Source organism: Lactuca sativa, chromosome 9, assembly GCF_002870075.4.
Source record: "Lactuca sativa cultivar Salinas chromosome 9, Lsat_Salinas_v11, whole genome shotgun sequence".
Classification (NCBI taxonomy): domain Eukaryota; kingdom Viridiplantae; phylum Streptophyta; class Magnoliopsida; order Asterales; family Asteraceae; genus Lactuca; species Lactuca sativa.
This window is the reverse complement of record NC_056631.2, coordinates 27613972-27631044: the sequence shown is the minus strand read 5'-3', so window position 1 is coordinate 27631044 and position 17073 is coordinate 27613972. Positions and strand designations below refer to the sequence as shown.

The window sequence follows — 17073 nt, the reverse complement described above, 5'->3', positions numbered from 1 at the left end:
GTATCCTATTTATTAGTTAATATGTGATTATACTTATACGAAATGAGTCATGAAAGATTGACGAACCTCGAGACAATGATTAAAAGTCATGACACGATGTTGTTATGAACTAGTCAGTAAAGCCGAAAAAAGGACTTTCATGGTAAAACTCTCTATTTGTGCGAAAAGGGTTACAAACCCTAATTACAGACAATAATCGATGTGTGAGTTTAGTTAGTGACTTATTATGTTAAGTCATTAGTAGTCGTACAACAAAATTTAATTAGCTGGAAAATAGATAATTATGAAGTTAAGCTTCGTATAATTGTAACAGGTTCTAAGGAACTTGTAACTTATTGAATAGGTGTTAAAAGTATTAAGTCGAGAAGACGTGGAGGCTAGAGACTAAAACGGGAGATAGTCTCATAAATTAATCAAGTGAGTAACTCTACTCTAACACCTATGAATGTTGATACTGCAGAATATGCTTATTTAGACATATTGTGAGATTATTGTATTGTGAAATATATATACATGACGATATAACATTGTCAAATGAAATCAGTTCAAGTGATAAATAAATAAATGAAATAGATGGCGAATATGAGATGAATACTTTGGGCAAAAAATACCATGGAAGTGAATTATTGATAATTGAATTATTGTGAAAATAAATTATTGGTTGACCTTATGAATATCAAGGGAGCAATTATCAAGGCGACAATTGTAGTAATGAACTATTAATTAACCTTACGAAGCTCAAGGTAAGACAGTGACCAAACGTGTAACAAAAACAAACTGTAGGTACCTAGCGTGTAACAAAAGTAAATAGTATGGACCTTCCGAGTTAAAAATATAAGTTAGGGACCAAACGTGCAAATTCTCCAAACCATAGGGACCATTTGTGTAATTTACTTTTATCTAAATTATAAAATAGACATTTATTGAAATTTAAAAGGGGTAAAATGAGATATTTACAAACTTGTTATGAGAAGGAATCTTAAATTGGTGTTGCATGGGAAATAAAGTGAAGAAATCAGGGATCATTCTTGTAACTTCAGAGTTTAAACACCAAATGTGACCTGTCTTTCTATGCAGCGTCTGGACTCTGGCATCATCAGATCAGACGCGTTCTTTTCTCCAAACAGACCTGCAAGTTGAGATACAATCGAAAGAGGATTGATTTTAGCAAAAAAAAAAAAAAAAAAAAACATGTCCCTTTGATCTTAAATCCATGCATTCGAAAATTTTAGAAGAGAGAGACGGAAGGGGGTGTCGGGGCTGGTTTTAACACCGGTCACCTTCCGGTAGCAGTTTGAAAGAGAGAGAGATAGAGGTTTCGTATATAGTACACTAATTAAGTATATATATATATATATATATATATATATATATATATATATATATATATATATATATATATATATATATATATATATATATATATATATATATATATATATATATATATATATATATATATATATATATATATATATATATATATATGCGAGTCCACATATTACAAAGGTAGGTCACTTGACCTACCTTATTATTTTTTTTTAATAAGAAGTATAGAAAATGAAAATTGTGACCTACCTTAATTATGTTTAGTGAACTACCCTATTGTTTTGGCAAAAGAAAATATGTATAAATCAAGATTTTTAAAGTTTATATTTTATATTTCAATAGCCCAAATAAACAATCTATCCAAGGTGGAGATGAACAACGTGGGTTTTATATATATATATATATATATATATATATATATATATATATATATATATATATATATATATATATATATATATATATATATATATATATATATATATATCTGTCGGGTATAATTGTAAGAATTTTAATTTTTTTTTTGTTTATACGATTTGACCCGACCCGAACTCACATCTAGTATTTTTTTTTTCTATCGATATCATTTTAATAGTGAACCATGTCGTTTTACGTTCTAGACTCGCCACTATATATATATATATATATATATATATATATATATATATATATATATATATATATATATATATATATATATATGAAACAATAAAATGATAAAATATCACAATTTGTTTTTTAAGTTACAGTAATTAGTAATTACCTGGTCTTTCACAAGCTGACTTGATGCCTCAGATGCATGTATTGCATGTAAAAGTGGATTATACATTACACTCGTGCTTCGTAATATCTCATTCGGGACAAAAATGGTATTAAAAGGTCTTGAGCTTATAAACTATTGGAAATTTAATATTAATATAATTCAATAATTCATCTAAGAGCATATAAAAGAATTTCCACAAATGCAAAAAATATAGTGTACCTCACTTCAAATTAAAACTTGGAAATCGTTTTGACCTATTTTGAAAGGTTAGAGCAATATTTGTGCTCCTCGTTTATTTTTAGTTATTAGGTGTTTTGTTAGAAATTATTAAAATTTTCAGAAAATTACAAATTTTGTTTGATTTTCCTTTTTGGATTTTAATCTACACGGTTTCAAAGTTTAGCACCTGCACACACAATTCTGCATGTCAGGACATATTTGTCCTTTTGATTTACTTTTTCCTATTATTAATATATTTTTAATTCTTTTAAATTTCGTTTATTATTAGTTATTCGGTGTTTTACGCTTGACGCTTCTTGCCATAACCTAAACGCAGGCATCCAATTTTTTCTCTACCTTCTCCATCTACAGCCGACGCTCCTCCTTTGGCATCTCTCCGGCCGTCGCCACCCTCGCACACCTCCGGCGCCACCGTCCTTCAGCAACAAAACAGGTATATGTTTCGGTCTTCAGTAATCAATATATTTTTTTTTTTTTCTTTCGGTTTTGGTGAAATTGGTAATGAAGAGATTTGCGATTTTTTCTCTTGCTTTTTGTTGATATCTTGCTGATTTGTTGTTGTAGTTGATGCATTGTAATGGTTTGGTAAAATATGTGCTGAAAAATATTTTAAAAAATATGTGTTGATTTCTTGGTGCGATGAAAAATATCGGTGAATTTTCTAAACAGACCTGAAAATTTGTTATTTGATAAGTTTAAATCCAACCGATGCACACAAAAATCAGTAGAAAAAATATCAGTGAATTTTCTACTGGAATTTCAGCACATAAACAGATTACTGGAATTTTCAGCACATAAGGGCATACGTCTCAAATCCAACGGATGCACACAAAAACCGGTTTCACTATTAAAAACCAGATCGGATCGGATTTAAAACCGGATTGTCAATAGGATCGTAATCCTACTTTCCAAATCGGATTTGATACCGGATTTGCTAAAAACCGGATCCAAATCCGCCCCAAAATCAGCTAAAACCCACTAAAACCGGTTTCAAATCGGACTAGAATCGGATTTGGAATTTGGTTGGAACCGGATCAGCTTTTGACCGGATCCGGATCGGATTTTGACCAGATAGCGATTTTTGATGACGTAAGCGAAACCGGATTGGATTCGGATCCGGATCGGATCGGATTCGGGTTTTGTGCACCTCTATTGGGCATGACACAAGGGTTATTAAGGTTACATTTGTTGTAAGCCTATAAGCCTGTGTAAGAAATGTTGGATTATGCCCTCCGAGCAAAGGTGTCCTCGTGGATTAGTCGAGTTTGTTTGAGTCTAAATCCTGATTACATCAAGTGGAGAGGCCTTAGTGTTCAACACACCATGTCTATCCTTATAGAATCCATTTGGACAGTTTACCCTTAAACTTTTGCCAACCCTAGAGAAGAGAAATTCGAGGATACGCGGTAGACATGCTTTTCCCAAGAACCTTTAAAATTTCTACTTATGTAATGGGAGAGGTACCAATCGATGCCTTTGAAGACTTTGAGAAGGACGTTCAAGATATGGAGGGGTGCTTTGGGTTTGATATGAGATCTGGGCAGTTAATAGCGCCGAGATCTTGGTGAGATCTCGGTGGGATAGCGTTTCACGGATGTTTGCAAAATCCCAGTTTCAAATAGCGTTCTGAAATATCGGTGCCGAGATTATCGCCGATATTGGCCGCTATTTCACCGATATTTCAATACCGATATCCCAATTTTTTCCCGCTATTTGATTTTTTGGGCTTTTTATACTGATTTATAAAGAAAAATAAGTACTTTGATATGGATTAACCCACAACTTGTAATATTATAATCCCAATATCCTTCCTTTAACGTTTTAACCTAATCAGAACTCGGAAGAAACCAGATGGAAACAAGTTGGAATAGACAAAGATATAAAAACTCAGTTAATTTGTAATTATACCTTGGTTAATGCATCTAATTTGTAATTTTAATTAAACCTCAGTTATGCATTTAATTTGTAACTCTTTTTGTGCAACATGTTTTAGTTTTAACTTGTAAATAGTTTACCTTTTGTGATTATATATATAATTTTTAAAAACCGCAATCCCACCGCGAGAACCGCTATTTTAAATCACGGCAAGTGACCGCTATAAGATTTTAGACCGCGATAACTGCATAGTATGAGATGGGCTCATGCCCGACATAGGCTGGGTGCGGTAGGCTAAGGCAAGATTTGATACCCATTATCTCGAGGAGTACACACAAAATTCAGCAACGGTTAACATTACAAGTGCATTGGCTTAACTTAAAGGAGAGTTGTCTTTGCATAGTGAAAATGCTTTTGCCCATTTGCAACTCCGTTGCTACTAAAATGGAACATTTTACCCTCGAAGGAGTGTTATTTTCACGATGAAATCGAGGGCACAAGTTTGAAATGGATAGGGAGTTCCATGGCCGGAGCATGTTTGAGGTTGCCATGTAGTTGACAAACCTTGCACCTCTTAACAAATGTAGCTGAATCTATCTCCATAATTGGCTAATATTTCCCCAGGTCAGAGGGTCAGAGTCATCAGGTGATCATGTATCTTTGAGCCACAAATATGTCATGGGGCATGGGCTTCTTCGAGAACCTGCTACACATTCAGATAGCCATTATAAACCTTCCTGTAAAGTTCTCCTTGCTTGGCAAAGAAGTGAAATACCTTTTTCTTTATTCCGACTACAACTTTTGTTTATAAGGGGATGATTTTTTTATCCAGAGAAGAAATACAATCAATATAGTCTTTCTACATCTTCACACTATATTGCTTTAAGGTACATTCTACTGGACATTGGTAGAATTGACATTAGAGGCAAAAAAATTTCAGTTTGTTGGTTTCCTCCAATATTACTAACTCCATAGTTTTGCTTTCATGGAAGTGCATATTCATATTCCACACTCAGGAAACATGCAAGCAAGTCAACTAAGGCTTTACTTTTCATTGATTGGGAATTATACATTTGTCATAAACTACTAGAGTGAGGGACCGTTGATCAACTCTCCATTTGAGTATTTTATAGCTGGAAACATTAAGTATTTGATTGGGTCACATCTTATCACAATATGAACTGTGAAGGACATGAAGTAGTGACAACTTTTGGGTAACAAAGACTAATGTGAAGTAGTGGTCTTCCATAACTGATATCGGGGATTCCTGTGAAGTAGTGGTCTTCCACAACTAAGTAACTTGCCCTTAGACATATGATCACTCAACTCAAGTAGGATAGTGGGCATTCCTTCCTATCACAATGCCCCACGAAAAGTAGAAGTGAGGTAAAGCTGCAATGATGTGAGGTTCTGGTCAATCGTAGTAAGGAACGCTCGTGATCACTTCAAAGTTTTATACCGGAGAGAAGATTGACTTGGGTCAAATATTGTTGGTGCAATTTACTCAAAATATTTCTTCTGCAGCAAAGGATTCAGACATATCATGTGCGAGAAACTGTCAGTCGTAGTGAGGAATGCTCGTGATCACTTCATAGTTCCTACTATTGTTGATGTTCAGATGGCCAATTTTGCTGTGTTAAATACTTTAACTTTTGCTTCTTTGGATGCGAAAGATTTTCATTATATTGGAGTTATTTCTGAAGTGATGCTTAAAGAAGTCCCAACAGATAATGAAGTCGTTACGATTTACATGAAAATTCCTAAACCTGGTCCGAGATATATGTCTCCAACGATGCAAGCTGCCTTGGAGTTTGGTGTTGTTACAAGAACAGGTGGAAAGCGGAGGGGTAAAGCTGTTGAAGAAGGTGTTTCTAGAAAGCCCTCTAAGTGACAGAAGAAGAAACAAGTTTCCGTTGTTGATGAGGTTGATGATTGTACGATTAGTGACCTTAGACATGATTTTAAGAAAAATTGAGTAAAAATCAATACAATGAGCACAAATTTAATTCAAATCAAAGAAATGTAATCTGAAAAAAAAAATCAGATCAAAATGCTAAGAACTTGCAAATTACGGAATACAACTAAGAGAATTTGGGAAAAACACAGAAGACATGAAGAACACTCGATGAAAAAAAATCGAATGTTTAGATTTGAAGATGAGCTCAGAGATGTTCCTGCTCTGATACCACTTGTTAGATCCATAGATTCAATAAGAAGGAAATCAAGAACACATGAATGTAGATAATATATGAATTTTCATTTAGAAAGTAAAGGAATACGATTATAATCGTAAGTCTCCTTAAAAATTAATCTCTACTACCAACTAACCCTCCTTATATATGACGTACAAGGAAGTTAGTTAGGCTCTGACCAATATGGTCAAGACACCTAGACTACAAATAGGGATGTCATCGGGGACAAACAGGGCAGGGATTGCATCCCTCGCCCCCACTCCTGAAATCTCCATCCTTTCCAACCCCGCCCCTGCCTCCGAATTCTCATCCTTACCCCCGCCCACGATTGATTTTGGGCTACTTTATTTAGGCTAAAATAAACTATTTTTTGGATAACAAATAGTTATTTATAGCACAATTTTATATGTTACAAACAACTTAAAAACATGTTTTTTTGTTGAATGTTGGTTTGTAAAAATTATTATGTTGTTTATTATATATATATATATATATATATATATATATATATATATATATATATATATATATATATATATATATATATATATATATATATATATATATATTAACGGGGCCCCCTATGGGGGTTTCGGTACGGGACTGCCAACCCCCGCCCCCGCCTCCAAAATTAAAACGGGGGTTAACCATGCCCCCGTCCCCGATTTTTTTTTGAGCAAATACCCCCACACGGTATGGGCCCCCCACGCGATCGGGGTCCCACAAGACTTTTTTCATCCCTAGCTACAAACAATTGTCACAAAAGTAAACATACAACTGTGAACCTAAGTAAGTTAATGCGAACTCAAACAAACTATTTGCATTAACAACAAACAATACATTCAATCCGAATTACATTTCGCATCACAAACTCAAATACAACATCTAAAATACGATCCTAACAAATTGACTAAATATATTATCTAGTTTTGGTAACTTTAATGTCTATAAACTTGACGAAATATCTCATACACAAGGAAAAAGACTTTCATTAATCAATGAAATGAAGGAGTTAAATCAAGAAGACTTTCAAAGCCAAAGCAAACACATTCATTTAGCTAGAGTTTACGCTACAAAGACAATTCGTGCTAGCCCTTGTGTTCTTTAACTAGTTAGATGAATAGCCTATTGGGCTAGTTTACTAAGCTTCAGTCAACATAAACTTCATTCAATAGTAGATTCGTGCTAGTTCTTCTCTTTTGTTGCTTCTTGTTATACCCGCTAATGTTATTCTTAGTGCTACCTTGACTATTGCCAAATTTCCATTCGAGAAAGGTGTACAAATAAAGGGGCGAAGCCGACTCAACCAAACGATAGAGGTTGTTTAAGAATTGACATAGACACCGTGAAAGAAAGAACTTCACTAGCGTACCCCATGCAACATTTCTAGTAAATACAAGTGTGCTTTATATAATAGGGCCATTTAGGACATGTTTACAATGCTTAAGTTGTCATTGATTAAAGAAGGAATAAAAAAATCTATTTTTGGTGCGATTGCTAAGGAATCGAGGCAACTTAATATGACAAAAAGACTTTTGTTAGCTCCTTAGGTACTATAAGACAAGACCATGAGTCGAACCATATCGAAGCATTCAGCGGTCAACGAACATACTTTGCCGTAATGTTAACCGTAAACGATGGCCCGATTCACAAGGTTACAATATTCCCGATTATGTTATGACCCTACCTAGATCAGAACAATTTTCTTCTCTTTCGCTTATCGGCTGATCGAATTTAAGCAACATCACATTTCCTAATGAGATCCAAGTCTCCGAGTAGGCCTTCTTGGCCATTTGCGACCTTGCTTGTTAGAGACTCTTGCTCCTGTCTCATAGGACTTGTGGCTCGATAGTCCACTAGGTTGGTTTATTTATCTTTCCAATTTGGAGTGTATTCTTCGATGGTTATAACGGCTCATAGACACATGGGCCCCATGGACATATAGTCCTTTAAGGCAGTGGCCGTTTAGTTAATGGCCCATTGTTTGGTCGATTCAAGGCCACAAATTGGAAACACATACTATCGGGGTAACAAAGCTTGTTCTAGTCCTTTGCTTTAGGGCTTGTCCCTTGGTGTGGTTGGTAATACATACTGTCGGGGCAACAAAGCTTACACTTGTTCACTAATTATAATGGTTTGACAAGGCCTCTTTCCTCCCTTTTTTGCTCACTCGTAGGGTCTGAACCCTACAAAGGGGAGGGAGTCGACTGAATTTTGCCGACATCTGGTCCTTTTTTTGACCATGGATGACTGTGTTGGGTGAATTGTGTTGGAAAGTGATTTACAAAAAACTAGAAACAATTTATTATGTTGGAAATTTAAAGCATTGTTGTTTTGGAGATCAGATTCTAAATTCCTCCTAAACTACACATCGTCCATCACGAGACTTTAATCCTCGACTCTTTACCGAAGAGACATTTTCAACACTTGTGATGCCACTAGGCCGAAGGCTTTTTTATGTGAATTTATATGTTTTTGATGTTTAAAGCACGGGTTGGTGTTCTTAATAATTTTTAGCAAATCTGACCCACATTTTTAGGGGTGAGGGTGGGGATACAAAAAGTTCATTTGGTAAGATGACCTAAGTTGCTTGCTCCAGAAGAAAGAACGATAATTTAGGAACAAACGAAGATGTTTTAATGAAACATACTCATTGTGGTAAAGCCATTGAAAGTAATAATGACTTGTCCTTTTTAAAAGTTCTAAAAAATTAGTTTTCAATGATAATCTAAACACCAAATAATTGATCGCTTAAAACTTAAATGATTAAAAGAAATCAAAATAAGAAAAAAAAAAAAATCAATCAGAATCTATATCTAAAATGTCAATCTTTTTGTTTTGGAGGTAAAATCTGAAATCCATCTTTGTTTTCTTCTTTGTATATGATGTCTATTCTCATTAATAGGTTATGAACTTGCAAAACAATTTGCAGAACAATTTTGTAAAAATGTTTATTATGGTAAGATCCTTTAGTAAAAGACAATGTCATGGTACGTATACATGTTTAGGAAAAAAAACTTAAATATCAATATAAAATGACAATAAAAGGAAAATCTAATGGACTAATGTAGAGAGCTTACTTGTGTCGTTGAATGCAAACCATAATTGGTTTTTTAGATACCTGATTGTTTCTTTACATGTGGCCCGTGCAAGTCGAAAGTAATACGGTTTCTTTACAAACTTTATTCCTATCATTACGAACGTAATTTCGTTTTAAGGACTTTATTTTGTTTAAAGAATATTGAAAATGTCATCCTTTTTTTTGGGAAAAATGAGTTCGATTACAGTAAAATGAAGCTGACCAACTTGTCTTGATTTTTTTTTTGCATCTATGTGAACTTGGTTACCCACAAAAAAATGAATAAATCTATTGTTTTCCCAACACATCACACTATTATGCTAATACTTGTGTACAATCATTGCCTTTTCCATGATCCCATCTTGTAAGCGGTTGTAGCTTGTATTATTCATCAGTTAGTTAAAAAAACCTTAAAATCTACATAAAGATATTAGAGTAAATTATTTAACCAAAAAAGGAATTATTACCTTATGTTGAAATGATGAGGCAAAATCCTTCAGTTCAAATGTATGTTTCGTGACATTATAATACTCGACACCTATTTTGATGTCTACAACAAACTTCAAATAGGTGAGGTATTACTATTTTACAACAAACACCAAATGTATGTTTCGTGACATTATAATACTCGCACCTATTTAGAACCTTGTAATCACACTTACCTTTAGGGTGGATGTTGCCACGGAGCTCGCCACAAGATTTCAAGACTTTTAGGCCCCGTTTGGTGAAGAGAACTAACTCGAACAGAACAAAACTAAAAAAACTTACATTGTGTTTCGCATGTCCGGAACATGAACTAAATTAAGTTTTGACTCGGGACAGTTTACTAAAAAAATAGTCCCAGTCAAATAGGTGGAACTTAGTAAAACACGTTCCTCTTTTTTCTTTATTTGACGAAAATAACCCTACATGAAACAATCTCTGGCTTGCAGCTCCAGATTTCTCGCTATCTACATTCCCGTGCTGTTATCACATTCTTCAAATAATTATCATCTTCTTCGTGTAATCACTTCAAGCCATCGCAAACTCAAACTGGTTATCGGTTTTTCATCCTCGATTTGATGTCATATGACTTCTTCGGCCATTGATTTCTTATAAGCGTCTTCTGATTCTCATCATCACCAAGTATGATTAAACTTCAGAATATGCATCACTTCACTTAGTTGAACGATTTCTTGATCTATATGTTTTATTTTCGATTTGATGCCGTCCGACTTCTCCAACCACATATGTGAAATATATTGCTTTGTAATTCATATGTTTTAATTTCAAATGGCTTGAAGTTATTAGTCGGTCAAACAACATAGTTTCATTCGATGTGGACTTAGCCAGAAGTTTTAACTCACTTAGAAACTATCAAACGATCCCTTAGGAAAACTATTCTTAATGTCATATCCTTTTAAAAATTCTAAATTAAAATAAAAACAAAAAGAATCATGAATCTAAATCACAATCAAAATCATATATTGAACAAGTAAAATCTTTCTATCCAACAGGAAGTATGATTTCAAAGTTGCCATCATTTAGTGGTATATGTTCAATTTATTTCTTCTTAATAGTTTAAGGACCTACAAAACAAAACCAGTGGTTAAGTATTAAAAAGATCCATTATGGTACCATTTACTAAAACATATTTGTATCTTTGTCCTTGGAAGTAGATCTTTGTGTCTATCTTGAGCATCCCCACTGATTATAGAAATAGCTTTTATAACTCTTATAGAGAAGAAAATTTTAAATAAAGACATAAAGAAGATCATATAATAAACTAATGTTATATAAATTACTTCTTAGGTTCTAACACAACCATAAATGAATCTTTACAATTCAAAGTGCTTCATTTGCGTGATGACCATGCAAACCGATAATGATTCTATTTCTGATTTATTCTTGAAAAATCATGAACGTAATTTCATTTTTAATACGGACTTATGTTTAAAAAAAATGAAAATGACATCCTTCTGGTTTTGGAAAATATGGGTTCAATTAAGAGAATTCATTAAGTTGATCATACATTAAGAACATTGAGTAAAAAAAAGTAAAAAGGCAAACATATTTTGTTAACCTGGATTCAATCAACATGAAACTTTTTTTCTTATCTTAATTTTCTATCTTCTTTCTTAACTTCTTTTCCTACAAACAAAAGTGAATAAAACTATTTCTAATAAATTTAATGCACCTTATTATATTATTACTTGCTGTTCAAATTGATTTCCAAGATCTAAATTTTCGTTATAATAAGCTTGTTCAACCTACATTATAAAACACTTCTTTGAGATAAAAAAAACAGTCATTTCCAAAGAAAAATGGAATGCATAAGGAGAAGATAGAAAAAACTGAAATATCCTCCGTAATAAAGATGTATTAGAATGGGAATTTAAAGCCAACTTATGTGAACAAGTAATAATTTTATTAGAATGGATATTTCAGTTTTTTCTATATTCTCCTTTATGCACGCCCTTTGTCTTTGGTAATGATTGTCTTCTTTTATGTCAAAGAAGTGTTTTATAATGCAGGCGGAACATCCTTACCCTTACGGAAATTTAGATCTTGGAAATCAATTTGAACAAGTAACAATATAATAATGCGCATTTAATTTACTGGATATAATTTTATTCACTTTTGTTTGTAGGAAAAGAAGTTTGAGAAAGAAGATAACAAAAATAACTTAATGTTGATTGAATCCAGGTAAATAAAATACGTTTGCCTTGTTTCTTTTTAACTCAATATTCTTTAATGTATGATCAACTTAACGAATTCCCTCAACTGAACTGACATTTTCCAAAACCAAAAGGATGTCGTTTTCATTTTTTTTAACATAACTCTATATTAAAAACGAAATTATGTTTATGATTTTTCAGGAATAAAGGAATCAGAAATAGAATTGTTATCGATTTGCATGACCAGCACGTAAATGAAGCACTTAGGATTGTAAAGATTCATTTATGGTTGTGTTTCACCCTAAGAAGTAATTTAGATAAAATTCGTTTATTAGATGTTTTTTTTTGTCTTTTTATTTAAAAAATTTTCTTCTTTACCACAACTGTAAAAGCTATTTTTATCATCACTGGGCATGCTCAAGATAGACACAAAGATTTGGTTTCGAGGACAAAGATACAAATATATTTGACTAAATGGTACCATAATGGATCTTTTTAATACTTAACCATTGGTTTTGTTTCGAAGGTACTTAACCACTAAATGATAGCAACTTTGAAATTATACTTCCTGCCGGATAGAAAGATTTTATGAGTTCAATATATGATTCTGATTCTGATTTAGTTTCATGATTCTTTTTTTCTTATTTTTATTTTAGAATTTTTAAAAGGATATGACATTAAGAATAATTTTGTTAAGGGGCCGTTTGATAGTTTGTAATTGAGTAGAACTTCTGGCCGAGTCTACATCAGAATGAAACTGTGCTGTTTGATTATCTCTGACCAACAATGATGGATGATGAAAAATGGCCACAATACCCCTTGATGGAAAACTCTATATAGCACGGAAAATAACAATGATTTTTTTTATCCAGAAAAAGCAATGAACTACCATGAAATGAAATCGACTAAATACTCCAAAGCAATGTAAAAGGAATCCAAGAAAAGAAAAATGAAAGCAATGGACATTATACAACTAGTTTTTAATTCCTAGGTTTCCATGGATAAAGTGTCACATAACATCTAGTTCACATGACTAATTCAGTTAAATCAAAACATGTCGATGAGGTGATGAAGTATCGTGCCATTTTTTCGAGTACAAAAATCACTATTTGTTCATCTAATTCAATTCTTATTCCAATTATCATCACAAAATCTGAATGGAAACTTGATTTCATTGCTACAAAATCCTTAATTCTTATTGAAAATCAAATAGAGATTTAAAAAAACTAAAATCTCCAATCTCAAATCTTCAATCTTAGTCATGTAACTAGAAATGGTGCCATAATCCTAAAACGACAAGGATTTGATGAGACTGAATTGGGGAATAAATTCAATTGCAAAACGAAGAACTCCATGATAATGAATTTGGTCTTTTGTGATGTCATCGATGGTGAGGACAAACCCATATCGATGGGTGTTTTTGTCGGAGGATTTGTTAAAATTGAAAGGAGTTGATGGTGAATGGCATTTATGAAATGTCGATTGGTGTGTAGCGAATAAACCATTCCCTGCGTACGAGCGACTATCAAATGTTTTTGGTATAGATTAAGTTGCATACGAGCGACTATCAAATGTTTTTGGTATAGATTAAGCTACAGGTGGTATGGCTGAATCGGCGGATGATGTGACAAAATCAAAATATTGATAATGGAGGAGAGTTTACCATCGCCTAATTTTAATTCTCAAAACACTGCAAAATAAAAAGAGAAAAGTGGCATCTAAAGAAGTAACACAGATAATTGAAAAGGGGTTGACTACCTTATCTAGAAAATGACTAATGACTAGGGCTATTATGTCTTTTACTAACGACCTCGCAGAGTTAAAAACCATATATGAAGAGTTGAAGACCATGTAGTTGTCTTCTTCAAAAATCATGCGAGTTAATTTAAAGTTTACAAAAAACTTGAATTTGTTACCGATGTGGAATAGCTTGGACGCAGTTACCAAACCACCTTTTGCGAAGACTATATTGAAAGAGACAATTGAAGTTTGTTATTTTTTATTTGAAATTATGGATTTTGGAAACCATTTGAGTTTACGACTTTGTTAAGTTTGAAACAATTTTTATTAATTGGTGTTAGAACTTGTTTTAATATGAGAGTTTTAAATAGTTTTTTAAATTAAAACGTTACTTTTAGAGTAATGTATATAAAGTTATTATTAATATATTTTTTGAAAAAGAGTAATATAGTCATTTTTACATCTTGTTTTGTCTGGTTCATCGTTACCAAACAGTTTCAAGTTCTGTTTTATTCCGGTCTTACCAAACGTTATACAAATTATTTGTCCTGGACTTCCAATCCTGTTTAGTGTATTCCATTTCTGTTTCACCCGCTCCATCTACCAAACGGTACCTTATTATTGTCTCTACCTCTTGATTTTTGCTTCGAGGTGATCCTTATTAAAAATGTAGCAACATGAGGCTTCACTGGTTTCGCATAGTCCTTGAATTAAAAAATAACGATATTAAATGCAAAAGAAGCAAATGAAGGGACGTCCAACAGAAAGAATGAACTGTCAAAAAGAGGCGGGTATGTAAAATTTTGTATATTTTTCAATAAATTTATATATGTAACATGGTTTTCTTGTTAAGATATATGTAGAAGGGATCGAGAAACAAAAATGTTAACCTAAGGTGTAAAATTTTAGGGTGTAATAGACTTCATAAAAAAGTTTGACCAAAAGTTGAAAAAACGTAATTTAAAAACAAATATGCTTTAATAAAATATACTTTTACATGATCCGTTACACCTTCGATTAGCAATTTTGTTTTTTGATCCTTAATTCCTCTATCATAACAAGAAGGCCATCTTGCAAATATAGATAAAAAACATATAGATTTTTACATATCTAACTGCTTTCGATAGTTAACGTGGACAATTTTAAAGATCACCTTGAAACAAAAATCAGGAGCGGGAAGACGATAATAAAAGCCTTATGGGAAAACAGAAGATTTGCTCACTTTTTTTTTTTTTTTTTTTTTTTTTTTTTTGTAGGGCAATCAAATTCATAAAGAGACAAACTAACCAAGACAAGTTGGCCAGTTTCATTTTACTTGACTCAAACCCACAAATCATTGTTTAATACATTAATACATGCAATATCATTTATTGTTGTAATAAAACCCTAATATTGCAATGAAGTTAGGATTTACTCTCTCCAAATTTGAAGATTTCCAATCACCAGCATGGCGATATGGTTTCTCTTTTTGATCTATATATATGAATATTTGCACAAAATTGATGATCGTATATAAAGCTATAGTATTCTATGTAACAATAACTTGACCATTTTAAAGCACTCTAAAGATTATAAATACGGATGATCAAATGCCTGAAAATGATGCATGATCACCACAATTTTCTTTTTATTTAAGGTTGTGTTTGGCGCGCCACAGCTAGCTTATTTTTCGAGTTTTTTTATGTTGTCGTGTTTGGTAAGCCAAAAAGTAACTATAATTAATTAAGGGGTGTATTTGGAAAATTTTAAAAAAGCTCCTAAAAAGCTAGTTTAAGTAGCTTTTCAAAAAGTTAGCTTATAAGCTAGCTTATAAGCTAACTTTTTGAAAAGCTACTTAAACTAGCTTTTTAGAAGCTTTTTTAAAATTTTCCAAATACACCCCTTAATTAATTATAGAAACACATACTTTTACATGTTATTTTATTTAATTTTATATATTACAGCTAGCTTTCCAGCTAGTTACTAGCTTATAAGCTAACTTTTTGAAAAGCTACTTAAACTAGCTTTTTAGGAGTTTTTTTAAAATTTTCCAAATACACCCCTTAATTAATTATAGAAACACATATTTTTACATGTTCTTTTATTTAATTTTATATATTACAGCTAGCTTTCCAGCTAGTTTTACTAAACGTTATTTTTTATCGGCTAGCTTTTCAGCTATCAGCTAACTTTTTATTTAACAGCTAGCTTTTTAGCTATCAGCTAGTTTTCAGTTAACAGCTAGTTTTTCAGCTAATATGCCAAACATAGCCTACTTCGTGTCATGGTAAGTACCTTGTTCCTTGAGAATCTAAAATTCTATTTAAACATATTTAAATGCAACAAAAAGGTGATTTAGTTGGCGGGACATATGAACCTGATTCATCCCCCTTTTCCTCCTTCCATATGTGGTTGACTGCTTTAATTGCTTTAAGCCTTTTTGACGCAGATTACATATCTAATGTTAAAGGTTCATAATTTGTTATTTAGAGATTCCTATGCTGGGTTGAAACTGATATCACACCGAGATAATTTATTTATCTTTTATAACAAAACTGAAATAAATTTTATGAACGAACAAAATCAATTTTATACAATCACTTTAGGAAAGAAAATTAATACGTCTGTCCTTATATTCCTACACAATAATGGCTGGGAAGGGATACGAATTGATTTATTATCTCAACAAGGGCAGTTTTGATTTAAAATATAAAAGGAGGGGGGGACTAATTTTGTTGATTTTATTAAGGAAAATGAAAAAGGGTTTCATCTTCTTCAATATATCGGGAAGTAACAAACAAACGAAAAGAAATTGGCAAGGCCCTCCGCGGTGTTCCATCGAAAAAAGTGGGGAGAGTCGGCAGAAAGCTATCGTCGATGACAGTGGCAACGAAGGGCTGCTATGGCGGCTTCTTCAGCAGCATTTGTCTTTTTTGATCAATTAGGTGAGAAACATGAACAGGAGGCAGTGGAAGAACAGAGGCGGCGGGAAGAGGTGGTTCATCATCCCCGTCGAGCCTCTTTGTTGGTTCATCTCTCGTTGTCGGCAACAGTAAATCGGAAGGGAGAAGCAAACCAACTAAAGTCGACTTTTGGGGTGCTTTGGCATCTCCAATCAACTGAAACGAAGAAGAAGGAGGAAGGGAGTCGGTCTTCCGGCGGCGATTTGCGAAGGAACGGAGGCGGAGACGATCACCGCCGTCTGATGTGGTGAGGGAG

General features: G+C 33.0%; 1 long non-coding RNA gene across 2 annotated transcripts; it reads left to right on the top strand.

Annotated features, from left to right (window-relative positions):
- Positions 1 to 2472: 2472 nt before the first annotated feature.
- On the top strand, positions 2473 to 15427 carry LOC122196019 (uncharacterized). Of its 2 annotated transcripts, none has more exons than XR_006187239.2 (3): positions 2473 to 2765; positions 14549 to 14666; positions 15132 to 15427. It is a non-coding gene; the product is annotated as an uncharacterized LOC122196019 (long non-coding RNA). The 2 variants fall into 2 exon arrangements; XR_006187238.2 differs by having other exon boundaries at positions 14527 to 14666.
- Positions 15428 to 17073: the final 1646 nt, after the last annotated feature.